The following is a 14,014-nucleotide window of genomic DNA, read 5'->3' as shown; positions in this document are numbered from 1 at the left end:
AAGCTCAAACTTTTCACAGTCATTGTACATAAGCTTGTAAACACAACACCAACTTTGCTCTCATCTAACTCATCATAACCTTCACCACGGATTATCTTCAATGGGCATCACTCACACCTCCCTTGACTAGTTTCATTCTTACCTTACTGGCCACATTCAATTTGTTCAACTAAAGTCCTTTAGTTCCCATCCATCCCCTGTCACAACCAGCTTGCCCCAGGGCTCTGTCCTGGGACCCCTACTTTTCAATATTTACATTCTTCCTATCGGCAATATCTTCTGGGAATTCATCATCTACTTTGGCTGTTATGCGGATGACACCCAGCTCTATATTTCATGTAAGCCAAGTTCTACACTCCCACCCTCTCCCCTTACCTCCTGCCTATCCAAAATAGAAACCTGGTTCACTTCCAGCGTCCTTAAATTAAATAGTGATAAAACTGGGATCCTCCTCGTAGGATATCAAATATACATTATCCAAAGCTGACAGTTTCTCCTTTTCACTTGATTGTTCATTATTATTACTCTTCCCCTCACCTCAGGTTTAGAGTCTAGATGTCATCCTTGATAGCGCTCTGTCTTTTACGTCTCAGATCAATAACGTCACCCATTCTGCGTATTTCCATTTGTGCAACATTAATCACCTTTCATTACTGCAACTCTCTTCTTTTTGAGCTTCCTCAGAAACTCCTCCATGAGCTACAAGTGGTTCAGATTTCAGCATCATTAACAGAACCCCCTCATTTTATCACAGCCAGCTCCACTGGCTGCGCCTAGACACAATTAGATTAGATTAGATAAGGTGAGATACCAGGAAGCCGTTATAAACTGATTACTGTTATGTAATTTAACAATTGTGCTTGTTTTACAACTGGGTTATTTTGTTCAAGTAGAAATTAGATCGGAAACTGTTGTAAATATAAGGTCAATGGTCTTATCTTTCAAAAGTATTTTGTTCTTGTGAAATAAGTACAGAAATATATATATTTAATTCAATTAATTTAAAAAAAGTTGGAGTTACCACTGTATTTAATAGCTTTATACACTAATGTCGAATAAATATATCTCCAGTACACCAAAGACCAATTATTTAATAATTGTCCATGTAAAAGAAACACATTCTTCATGCTTTGTTACAGATATTGTCATTTTTAAATCTATATAAATGCAAGTGTGAATAAACAGGAAGAGTAACAGAGTAAAATAAGGTTTTAGATGGAGCTCACTGGTGGATTGTGTGTTTTTTCATTTTTTTTTTTCTTTCTTTTTTATTTTTATTTTTAAACCACATGTGGTCCTTGGGGGCTACTTGGTGCCCATGTTGGTGATCCCTGCCCTACAGGATGTTTTCACGAACATGCGCCTGTGTAGCCTACCGGAAGAGGGCGCTCTTCCCTTCTCTTCCGGCAGAAGACCGTCCTGCGCTTAGGCCATCATCGGCCGGTGGTAGGGCGTAGCGCAGAGGCGGAAAGCCGGACAGAGCAGCTGGGTACCGGGCGGAGGAGGCGGCGACAAAGGCCACCGACAGGCGGCCACTAACCGAGTGGAGTGAAGGCTGTGGGCGGGAGGAGCAGCAGCCGCAGCGGCAGGATGCGCAACTTCCACGGTTGGGTCCAAACATCACCTGTCAGCAGGTTCGTCCTCTCGGTGTGACCGGCCGTGCGCTGGAGAGGTCTCTGCAGGTTGGTGCTCTGACTTCAACACGCAGCTAATCCCCTCTCCCGTCTTCTCTGAGATCCGCTCCATGATGCAGACCGCCGCAGCTCAGTAATTATTACGCACTTAAGTTGTGGCGGCGATGGTCACCTGGTGGCCGCTGCGGAACAGCGGACCGGCGGAGAGCTCAGAGATCTGCCTGCCCTGTTGCTGAGGAAACATGGAGGAGAGACAGGCTGTGGCACTTGGAGGTTTTGGTGTCTCTTGAAGGTTTTACTTCTGTGTTTGGTGCTCTGCGGTCTCCGGGAATGTCCCTTGCGCTCTTTTTTGACCCCCTTACGGCATTACGCAAGGTCTCTCAGCGCTGTGCCCGTGTAAGAATGCGACTGGAGAACCAATCACGTCTGTTAATAAGCTAATACTTTTCAATTTAACTTCAGCGTTCAATTTTCCCGAGTTCACACCTGCCACCTGTTCCAGCGTCTGAACCTGAAATACGTTTCAGCTCTGTGTTCAGCTCAGCTTACAGGATCCAGCAGCCTGGAGAAGAGTGTGGAATATTCCCCAGCATTATATGTGAGGAAACCCTGGCACAGGCATCGATTTTATTACCATAGATAACTGGAGAAAATATTAGGCTCCAAGTATAGGGCTGCAGGACACAGTAAAAACCTGCGCTGTCGATATTATTGGGAAATAGATATTATTGGGAAATATCGTGACAATGCTAAATCAATCCACATTTTTAACCACTCCTCTCTTTCTTATCTGCTCTCTTAGACTTTTAGGATCTGAGATACTATCATTTGGACCAGGAGTGGGCATCTATTGTCAGGAGACTCCATCTAGCAGACTGAATAGTTCACTAGCATGCAAAGTTTGACCTTACGACCTTACTTAGAATAAACGTATTGGATTAAGTAATCCTAATATATATTTGCAATACATTGTCTAGGTCAGGGGACACCAACATGGTGCCTGTTCTATAAAAAAAAAAAAAGCACCATCCACCAGTGAGCTGCATCTAAAACTTTAATTTATTCTGTTACTCTTCCTGTTTAATCACACTTGCATTTATATAGATTTAAAAATGAAAACATCTGTAACCAAGCATGAAAAATGTTTGTATTTTCATAAAGTTAAGGAGAACTCTGACTCGTTTTAGTTCAAAGGTCAGTACTGGTAGCCCTTCGTATGACTCTACCAAGGAAGTAGTTTCAAAAAGGTCTTAGTGGCAAAAAAACGGGATGTCTTTCCAACACTGACTGAAAAACACCATACATGGAGTGAAAGATGATGGTGGCAAGACTACTTTCCTTCAGATTGTGATTTTTATTTTATTTGTCAGTGTGGATGCCTTGTAAGTGATTCGCAACTACCAATCACTTTTGACCCCAAAGCCTTCAGCTTCCAGAAAGCTGGAGATAAAGAGGGATTTCATTTTTTAGCACCACTCTTAATCCAAAAAACCAACTGGCTTAATCAGACCATTTAGATTGGCCTGACAAGAAGTCCAGAAAAATGTCCTGAGTTATATGTATTATCTTATTGAAGGCGGAGTGGGCAAATATTCCCTGCTCTGGAGCTGGGATGCTGATAGACTGCAAGGAAGACTGAATGCTGAAATCAAAGAAGATATTTCAAAAGTGATTTTTCCCGGAATTGAGCAAAATCTATGCCACATTCAAGGTGGCAAAAGTTTTGAAAGGCCTTAATTCGACCAGACTACACCTGGCCAGGTGATGAGCAGAGCTGGTTCTTTCTCTGAGTGGACTCTTGGGGTCAGAAAGACTGATTATGTGTCTTCTGACCAAATCCTTTTTCCTTTTGTTTCTCTTGATCAGACAATGTCTAAGGCAGGAGTCTTAGCAGTCCAGTCCTAGGCAGCCCCCTTTCTGCAACTTTTAGATGGATGAGCCCACCTGAATCAAGTGAATAGCTCATTAGCAGGCCTTTGCAGAGTTTGATACATGCTAAGTAGGTAAGACAGCCTTTTGGTTCTGGGCTTATTGGAGCAGTGATGCACATTAGGGGTTGCAGCACAGGAGCTCTTGAGGACAGGAGATGTGTGTCCTCTTAGATGTGTTTCTGCAAAATTCAAGCTGGCTGTCATGTCCATCTAGCCATTCCACCAACACAGTCTGAGTGTTGGAGCAAATAAGCAATGGTTCCAGAAAACTGCAAAACAGCTGAAACGCTGAGTTCCTTTAAACCAAGACCAAAAACCCTCCTGTTTAGAGTTGCTTCAGCCTCATAATAACAGGAACACTGACCAACATTTTCATGTGTATTGACGTTTTCACCTGATACAAATTAAAGTGTATTAGTGTTCTCACAACCAGTGACCGTTTGGATGTGTTTATGATGTTTTAATGTTTTCATGACGTAAAGCACGTTGAACCGCATTGGTGCTGAAATGTGCTGATCCAAATAAACGTGACTTGGTTAACTGGTGGTTCTCCTGTCTCCACACGGGAACGTAAACGCTCCCCCTTTGTGACCATTGGGTTTTTTTTAGCCATATTCTCCATGTCGGCTCCGTTACGTGCACGTCCGACCGACGGAGCGACTGCCACGTTATTTCAATTAACGAGAACGGTTCCACATTCTTTGTGACTGCTCTGAACGGCATCGTCAGCGGATCTGCTCTCCGTCGTTCACCGTCAAAATACGGAACAAGTCCAAGTTTCTGCTCCGTTTCGGTCCGTCTTGCCCCGGTTGGGTCAAACTCCACAATTGCAATTGTAGCAAGCAGGAAAAAGAACGTCAACAACCTCTGGTTTGGCAAAGTTAAATGGTATAAATAGAGCTCGTTAGGCACAAATTAAATTCATTTTTTTTTTTTAAATATTCACAATGTAATTAACTGTTGTATTTAAATATCAGACGAAATCCACTCTTTTTGCACTTTATGGCAGATTTTTCTTTTCAACATTTAATTTGAAATGTGGTAATCCTCTACAAATGGATTTGCTTTCTGCTTGTAATGACGATGATCCCACATGATCTCCTCTGGCTCCAAGAAACTTTGGAGCGGAGGTAGACGCTGTAACTGTGGATGTAGCAGGCTTTACTTTCCACAGTGGACACTTACATTAGGATGTGGAATTACAGTTAGTCACCTCTCTGACCAAGGCTCTTCTTCCCTGATCACAGAATTTGGTCAGGCAGTCAGCTGTTATAGAAAGTGGCCTTAACGTAAAAATGGAAAAGTAAAGAGCTGTGGTTACTTTCTGGATTAATTTCATAATTCCACTACTTCATACAAAATACACTTTTATGATAGAACCGTTGAAAGAGGATGCTTCTGTTAAAGCACACGGTACAAATACGTTTGTGTTTCTCTGTCTTATTTAAGTCACAGAACGCCTGTGTTCATCTGACTCCTGCCACTCCGACTAGAGTCTGAAGGTGAAAAGACAGCAGAAGCTGTTTGTGTAATCTGAAGCTGCCTTGTAACTTATTCACAAAGGTGCTGCAGCGGAGCCAACATTTGTCGAGGAAACACATCCTATACATGGAAAACACAAACTGTCCGTGCCATGCTAGGAATAGTCGGTGTAGCCTAGTGGAGTATCAGCTGTGTGGTGGTAATTATTAATTCACTTATTTTTTAGGGGGTGGGGGGGCACTGGAGATTATCACTCAACAATAAACTGTACATAAATGGTCCTTGGTCACTTTGCCTGCTGCTGGATTTTTAAGTCAGGTTGGTCCAGTCTAAACTCCTCTATTCGCTTTTTTCCTCCAGTGAAAGCCTCGTGAAATGATTCTAGTTAAGAAATGGCCGAATGTTAGTTTGTTGTCGTCATTCTCTCCCGCCTTTTTGTTGTTGCTGCCTAACGTTTTCGTTTGCGTCGTTATGTTTGAGGACATTGGTGCCCGTATCGTGAATTATTCTGATTGGATAAAGATCGAGTGCCTGTCTCGAGCGGTCATTCGTCGAGAGGCGAGACACGACCTGGACAGGTCGCCGGTCCCATACAGGGCAAATGATCATGTGTGCACACATTCGTACTTTAGGGCATGTTTTTGGACTTTTGGAGGAAGTTGGAGTACCCAGAGAGAACCCATGCTGGAACAGGGAGAAGATGCAAAGTCCATGCAGAAAGACCCCAGACTGGAATGTTTGGACCCAGGACCTTCTCCCTTAAAGGCAACAATGTGGCTTTTTGGTCACTAAGAGCTATTATCAACTTTAGTAAAAAAAAGTTTGATCAAACTAGTAAAATACATCATTATGGTGCAGAATTTGAATGCATGACATTCAAATATCATACACTGGAATGGAGGTTATAGCCTTCAAAATATTGCATCCAAGTGGTCATTTGCTGTTGCCATATTGCACACACTGATATTGCGATGAAGGTTGCGATTTGATTTCTTGTTCTGCTCCTGTTCCAATAAACGTTGTCTGGAGGTATCAGGGTAACGGGGGCACGTGCACACCTTGTTTATTTACAAGACAGTTGGAATACCATGTATGCTCTACATTGTGTTGGTCCATCACATAAGAAATATGGAAAAACCTCAAAAACAAGGGATATCTTTGGAAGGAAAGGTTTTTAAACCCGGATGGTGAACATCTCACCACGTCCAATCAGACACAATCCAAAACTGTCACATTGCTCACCGTTTGTATGCTTGCACAGGTGAAGCTCCTGAACGAGCCTCGGCTATCCAAAGAAAGCATGAACCACGCCCTTTACCCCCTCGTCATCCACGGTCGTAATACCAGGGCTTTCCTCTGACAGCCTGGGAAAATCCCATTCAGGCTACTACTGGAAAACCAAGACACTTCTCATATTTCTTTTCACTCTTTCAAAAAAAAAAAAAAACATCCCTGAACTTGTTCCTTTTCCTACTAGAGCTGCCAGCGGTATACACCATGTTGTGCAGGATGAGTCATCCGCACTAATGCTCATTTTTGGCCCTGACTCGTTTTGTACACATGATGCAGAGCAAGTCTAATGCAAATATACAAACGTACACTGAGCCGGGGGGGGGGGGGGGACTTTTGAAGCTCTCATTCTGCGGCCCAATCAAAGGCTTTTAAGTGTTGTACACTGCAGACCTCTCCTCCTCATGCATGCTCTTGTATGAAGGAGTCGTCGTATCCTGCTTATTTCAGGTCGTGTGTGTGTGATCAGATTTATATGTGCAAGGGAGAGTGAAAGAAGATGGAGCTTCAGTGGATCTGATTATTGAGCCAAGATAATTAGGTTTGCTTTAATGAATGTGATTAGGAAGTGACCGCCGCAGAAAGAATGAGTCATAGTATTGATTAACTTTCCTCTTTTATATCTGTTTTTCAATCCATCCATCCATCCATCCATCCATCCATCCATCCATCCATCCATCTATTTCACTCTCTTTCTTCCAGTCTAAGAATTTAAGGAGAGTTGGCATGCAGGCTGGCTGAGAGCTGCATACCAATAACTGGTTTGGAGGAGAGGAGGATGGGGGAGGGGGTTGGTGGTGGGGGTCTCATCACGAGAAGCCACGTCATCTCAGTGTGTGAAATCTATTTTTAGCCGCGTAAACAGAGGGATTCCAGCCCACTTGAATGTGGCTTCGCAGTCAGGACTGAGTGGTGGGGGCTGCTGGAGTGTGTGACGTTGGATGTGAATGAGCGACTCTGCCCGTTTATGTCTGTCCATCTGCCGCCTCCCTTTTCACCAACTGCGTCTGCAAATAACCCAACAGTCTGTTAGCTGCCCTTTTTTGTTCGAACAAACATGGTCTGTCATGTGGAGTAACACTAATAGTTTCATCCAAACTATTTGTTTTTTCCTGGTTTAATAGTAGGGAGGAATCTTGTTAGATACAAACTGTAATTTATATATATATATATATATATATATATACACATATATATATATATATATAATTATTACCAATCCAATGCAAAAATGAAAACATCGATACATATCATACAAGGCATGAGACTATAGTGAACAGGTGCTAAATGCTGAAATCATATTTGTTTTTTATATGTGTAAACAATATTGTTATTTGGACAGATGATATTGCATCATATCGATCACACATGTGTGAATTGAATTTTTTGGAAATCGCATCGTAACAGACTGTGATATCCACAAATATCGTATTGTCATCCGAACAAATCGAATGTAACATCTTGTCATTCTTCAGGACACAGGCTTGAGTTTGAGCCAATATTTAACTTCACTTATGGTGTGTTCAGTCCGATTTGAGCGTCAGGGGCATCTGCTATTCATGTAAAGTCTATGGTGGATGTGCATCTCAGGGATTTAGGTGCTGGGGGCAGTGCATTTTGATTTGTTTAACGCATTGGGTGCGGCGCGATATGATGTGTTTCAAGCCTGGTTTATGCTTGATGCATGTGAGAGGGCTGTAAGGCCATTTTATGTCATTTTTGGCTAGGTCGCCCCTCTATGCAGCCAAAAGTTTCCGCTCTGCGCACCTTGGAAAATTGCTAACCACGGTGACAGTCCCATGCGGAAAAACATGCCGGACATGCAAGTTCTCCCCTTCTGGCGGAGGTTCGTAAACACAGACATCTTTATGATGTGGGCCATTACAATCACTGTGATAAACAAATTGTTAACAATTCCAGGAGAGAAATCACTGTCACTCTTGGAAGAAAGTAGGAGGCTTTAAAATGTTGAAAACATTGTGTTTTTTACTTCTACATGTAGTGGGGAGCACAACGCTGCCCTCTAGAGCCTAGGAGTATAGTGTTACTTCAGGGGAAAAGCCGCATAGAACATAAATGCTGCCGCTGTTGAGTCCGTACGTCTCAATTCCATGCGAAACCTACTTGTGTTAAGCATCAACCGTTGTACATTTTGATGCGTGTCATGTGTCGGGGATGGCACGTTTTGAGATTTCAAGGATCTGACGTGCATGCAGTCCGTCCGAAGCGGCAGACACGGGACTTAAGAAATCTGAGCTTTTGGAGCTCAGCTTTGTGATGTAATGACTATTACTGAACTACTCTGAGTTATCTGGTGAATCCAGACATGGCACAGAGGCGCCCGATGACAACATTCCCTTGATTTATTCAGCAAATAAAGCCCAGCCACTCTCTGGATTGCATCTGCAATTGTACACAGGAGACCGGCAGAGGAAAAGAGTTGGGTAGTTCCTCCCAATGCGTGTCAGATACTGGTCTTGCGTCTGGGTTTTTTTTGACGCTCTAGACATGCGTCTGACTTCAAATGCACAAGAGTCCAAGTTGAGGCATTGGAGGCCTTTTTGAAGCGCGAAACACATTCGATCTGAATGAGGTTGTTTTAAACGTGTGTGCAAGACTTTTCTGTAAAATCAATCAGACTCTTTCTGTTTTGTCGGTTATTTTATGCCGCTTTTAGTAGCATTTAACCTCTTTGTGTATTTCTTTTCTCAAATTCCTTAAACTTCTGATTGTTCATGTTGTGTCTTTGGAGTCTGCTTTGATTCTGAGTCGCTTTCTGTTTGTTTTCTTCCTGGTTGGAGCGTGCCACAAGGTGCAGTAGTTTAAAGGTATTTGGGAATTACAGACTGAGGCCGTTAAGATATTCAAAAGTCTCTTGAAGGTTGAGATTTTAGAAGCTTGTATGCTTCTCCAGTGACGAGGTACAGGGACCTGATGACGTATAACAGAGTTTTATGAGGGAGTGATGTACTAACTGTGGTGGCAGTGTGTGAAAGAAGTGTTTGGATGAGTGTTGGGGGGGATGATGGGAGCTGAGTGAGGACGAGGCTTGCTGGAAGGTAGGCAAGCACAGAGGCTGTGGGGTTAAGGGGTTGCTCTGTGAATTAAAGGCTGTCCTCTCTGGTCAAGTTTCCAGAGCACTGCCTGAGCACTCAGTCTAATTAACGGTCCCACAGCTTTGTTTGGATGCAACGAGGCGTTGTGTCATCGTTAAATATTCAGCCGATCACAGATTTGAACGGAATGAATTAGGCAGAGCTTTCAGAGTCAAACACAAACACGAGCCATTCGTGTAGAAAAAACAAATTGTTATTTAAAGGTGCATTGTGCAAGTTCCAGGATTTTTGCTGACGTTGAAATAACACCAGTGTCATGCAAGCGCATGGGAGACAAAAAAAGAAGCTAACTGTTAGGACTTCACAGTTTTTTCAGAGCCGTAAGGTCTTCTGAGGTAAAAAAGGTAGAAATATAATTTTGTTATCTAATATTATATAGAAATAATAATAATATTTTATTTTGAACGCAAATGTATCTTACTGGGTCAATAGTCATTTTTCTAGGGGAAAAACATAGCTACCACCTTTCCTGGTGCTCCTGAAGGTGGCCTGGCCTGTTGCCCCAGTCATATTAAAAAAAAAGCAACTTCTCGTCCTTTTCTGTTATTTGCGTCTTCCCCGTGAAATCACTATTTGTTCTCCCGTTACGTGAGGGATCCGTGATTGCCTTTCCACTTCTGCAGTCAGTCTCACAGCGACGGCTGTCTGCTGTCTTCGCAGCCCGGGTGAGGGCGGCCTCGTCCGGGCTGCGAACCCCGCTATAACTGCAGGCAGGTACAAGCTGCATAGCGAGGTTTGCAGCCAGAACGAGGTTGCTGTCTGGGAGACTGAAATGGAAAAGGAATCAAGGCTCCTCCAAGTTGCCAATAACGCAGAAAAATGACTAGTTAGGAAACCCTTTGCACTTGTTTCACTAACATTGCTTGTTTTCCTCCCTGCAAACATTCCTATGAAGAACCATGTCTGTTTGTACCTAAGATAATGTGTTTATTTACAGTGGAGCATTGCTGGGTAAAAGCTTAGCCACGTATTCTGATGGTGAGGATCCAACGCTCTTTTGATGAAGAGATAAGGGGCCAGGCTCTCTGTCGCCTGAGAGCCTGGAGATCTGGAGTTGTCAGGATCTTAGCTATGAGACAATGAATTTCAACACCATTTCCCAGACAGAAATATCCAGTTTATATACAATCAGATCACTTCAGTCATGTCTGGCAGAGTTAACTTTAGCTACAGTAGATACCTTCCAATTAAATCCTTTTGACAATGCAGTTCCTATTGCTTAAAAGTAGTATTTGGATGGAGTTAAAGAAATTAACACAATAGGCAATGTTTTTCAGTTCCAATAAATGTTGATTGAGTGAATCAATAAATAGACATTAAAAGTTGGATTAAAATGATGTATAGTGGTTTCCGGTAGTTTATATGACCATACAGATCCTGGTGTATTTACATTAAAGATGTCTTATGGGAAGAAACAAGCAGATTCACACTTCCTGCTCTTCTAGATCCTGCAATACTGTTGGGGGAAAAAAGTTAACTAGATCTATATTTTACAGAACAGGGTTTCAGTCATTTAGGTCTATATTCACAGTTATTAAACATCTTAATGTGTTGCTCTTTTACAGTCACTGTAGTACAACAAACCAAAACAGAGAACACAATATTTGAGCCAAACACAGGGTTTAAACGGTTTATTAATGAACAAAACAGAGACCATGGATCTCAAAACAGAGATCCATGCTGATGTCTAAACAATCTAAGCCCCACCAACCACATGTGCCTTGTGCTCATAATACATGCATAGCGCCCTGAGAACAGGTTCATGTGTTTAGCTTGAATGTAAATCATCACCCACATGGAGTACGTTCTTGTGATTAGCTGAAACATGGGAGATTTCTGATTGGTTGCAAATCATTGCCTGTTAACAAAAAAAATACATGTATGTATCAAGTCAAGTCAGGAGAGTCTCAAAAATCCACACACAAATGCATTGATGTCTAAAGACCAGAGGTAGTTTGTGAATCAATATATAATTGTGTAGCTCAGAAATACTTTTGTGAATCTTGTCCTGTTCATCTGTAAATCTTGTGTTCACGTGTGAATCTTGTGTGTGTGCGTGTGTGTGGATCTTGTCATGTGCACGTATGATGCACATATGTGTATTTGTAAATATTGAGACTCTTCTAGCTCCATAAAATTCATCTGTTTCTTTCCTGTCGCCTTGTCCACCACTGGCTTTGAGTTTGAAATTTTGGGGCTCGTAGTGATTTTGCTGTTGTTGTCCAGTGCTTGTTGATGGCATAACCTTACCATTGAATTTCATGGGGCACACTGATGTGGCACCAGTTCAGCTTGGCAGTTAATTGAATGTTGTACGCCAATCAACAGCGACCTTTGGCTGTGTAAAAGCCAACTGGAGACCAACTCCCACCTCTGCGAGGTCCGGACTTCTCCATGAAGCCTGCGCTGTAATAAGATGCCGTTTTCAAAATGCAAGCCACAGGCAGCCCCCATTGGCCTTTTCTTTTTTTTTTTTACCAGCGCCTTGACTGACCAGTGACGTGCAGTCAGGGGAGGCTGTCTGGTCATCAAGTAAAATACTAAAAATGATAGGAGAAAATTAATTTGTCCACGTGACTGTTCTATAAATTTGTTTTCCATATGATTTCAACATGTTATGGTCAAAAGCACTGAACGAATGCACTGTGTGTTCAGATACATGGGAGAAGGGCGAGGTGAGAAAGCAAGGAGCTATGCCTCTCTCCTCTGATGGTGCTGTGTCACGCACTGACTGATGCAGTCAGCTGGTGCTTGCCTATTGCTGTCTCTTTTCATATCGCCAATGTGCATGTTTAATTAAGCATTAACTAAACATGTGGATGTTCCACAGTCTGTCTATACTTAATGAATGTGTGTGACATATTTAGTCTTTCTAATCTGCCATAAATGTGCAGTGAGAAAATGCACAGGGTGAGGCAGAAACTACAGTGCTGCATTGAGAGTTGGTAGTGCTGAGCGCCATAGGAACAAGTGGTTAACAGCTGGATGTCATTGTGTTCTCACTGATCTCTATTTATTCACTGGATTGCTGATTGGCCGTTGGTAGTACACGTCGCTGTGAAGCCACCAGCTGCCATGTTGGTACTCCTTATTTTCCTCCAGTAACTATGGAATATACGTGCGCTACAGCATCGAATAACAATGATTTTCTCATGTTCAGGGGAGCTTAAGACTTTTAAAATGTCAAATGCCATATACTTTTATGCTGTGTCTGTGCATTAGCCTTTAAATCTGACATAGATTTACAATAGAGCTAAATTAATGAACCAATTAAAGCACTCCACAGAGCCTCAGTTTCTACACTAGCAAAATCACATACATTTGCAAAATACACACTCAAGTGTACATGTATATCTATACATTACATACACAGCGTGTATATATACATTTCTGCATAATAATAATAATAATAATAATAATAATAATAATAATAATAATGCAAGTAACAGTAAACAAATAACCAAAAATATCTTCAATGATGTAATGATATACTGAGTTGCGGTTCTAGTTGAGAATTTGCATATACTATACATACAAGTATGTATGCACATACTTGCACCCATTGCACCCTTCTCATATTCTACACCCATTGTTTCATCCATGCAGCATGACTGTGTGAAAATCTGCAATTAACCAAATCAATATATGTGTGTTTTTTTATATATATATATATATATATATATATATATATATATATATATATATATATATATTACAGACCAAAGGTTTGGACACACCTTCTCATTCAAAGAGTTTTCTTTATTTTCATGACTATGAAAATTGTAGAATCACACTGAAGGCATCAAAACTATCAATTAACACATGTGGAATTATATACTTAACAAACAAGTGTGAAATTGTGAAATAATCTTTTTGTTTTTGCTATTATATTGTTGAACAAAAAAAGAATTGATTAAACTATATTTAAAAGCTTTTAAAATGACTAAATGTTTCTGTTCGCCAGTCTAGATATACCTGCCTTAGCCAACTCTTCCCTGCCACAACGTCTTGTCTTGCCTCCTGTGCACTTCCATGCTGTTTCTACCAGTTCTTTTGTGCTCTGCCAAATGGACTCTATTTCCCTGTTCAGCTCTCACTGACATGTGCTTCCTGTGCCTGCGTGCTGCTCAGTCTGCCTTATTTTCCCCGTGGGTTCCAGTCGCCTGCTCTACCCGTTCTGGTGGTTTCTCAGTCTGCATCGCCTGCTCTGGTTAGCCTCCGTTTGCATCACTGTGTCAGGCCTCTCACTGCCTGTCACTCCTGGTCTGTCTGGTTCTGCCCTCATCTGATCAAGTCCGGTTCTGTTCACCTGCCTCATCTGCCATTATTCACCTTTTCAATAAACCTGTTAAGAACTAAACTCTGCTGTCTCGCTGAATATCGGGTTCTCCTGTATTATTCATAACAGACACAGGGATTTAAATGCATACTTTTTTACTGCACATATTTAAATAAGAGTTAATGCTGAAAATGTTGTAAAGGTTTTTTTTTAAGAGACTTTATTGGTAAATGAGTATACCATCTAGTTTAGGTGTTTTCTAATAGCGTCTATCTGACTAAA

General features: G+C 41.8%; 1 protein-coding gene across 1 annotated transcript in view; it reads left to right on the top strand.

Moving 5' to 3' along the window:
* Positions 1 to 1,411: 1,411 nt before the first annotated feature.
* The window catches only part of LOC105931089 (membrane-associated phosphatidylinositol transfer protein 2), a 98,783-nt gene continuing 86,180 nt past the window's right edge, over positions 1,412 to 14,014 (top strand). The window contains exon 1 of the mRNA XM_036140519.1: positions 1,412 to 1,634. The gene's annotated coding sequence lies outside the window, so the exon portion shown is untranslated. The remainder of the gene's footprint in view (positions 1,635 to 14,014) is intronic.

This window comes from Fundulus heteroclitus, chromosome 8 (genome assembly GCF_011125445.2).
Source record: "Fundulus heteroclitus isolate FHET01 chromosome 8, MU-UCD_Fhet_4.1, whole genome shotgun sequence".
Taxonomy (NCBI): domain Eukaryota; kingdom Metazoa; phylum Chordata; class Actinopteri; order Cyprinodontiformes; family Fundulidae; genus Fundulus; species Fundulus heteroclitus.
The sequence above is the reverse complement of the archived record's forward strand: the minus strand, read 5'-3'. Positions and strand labels throughout refer to the sequence as shown.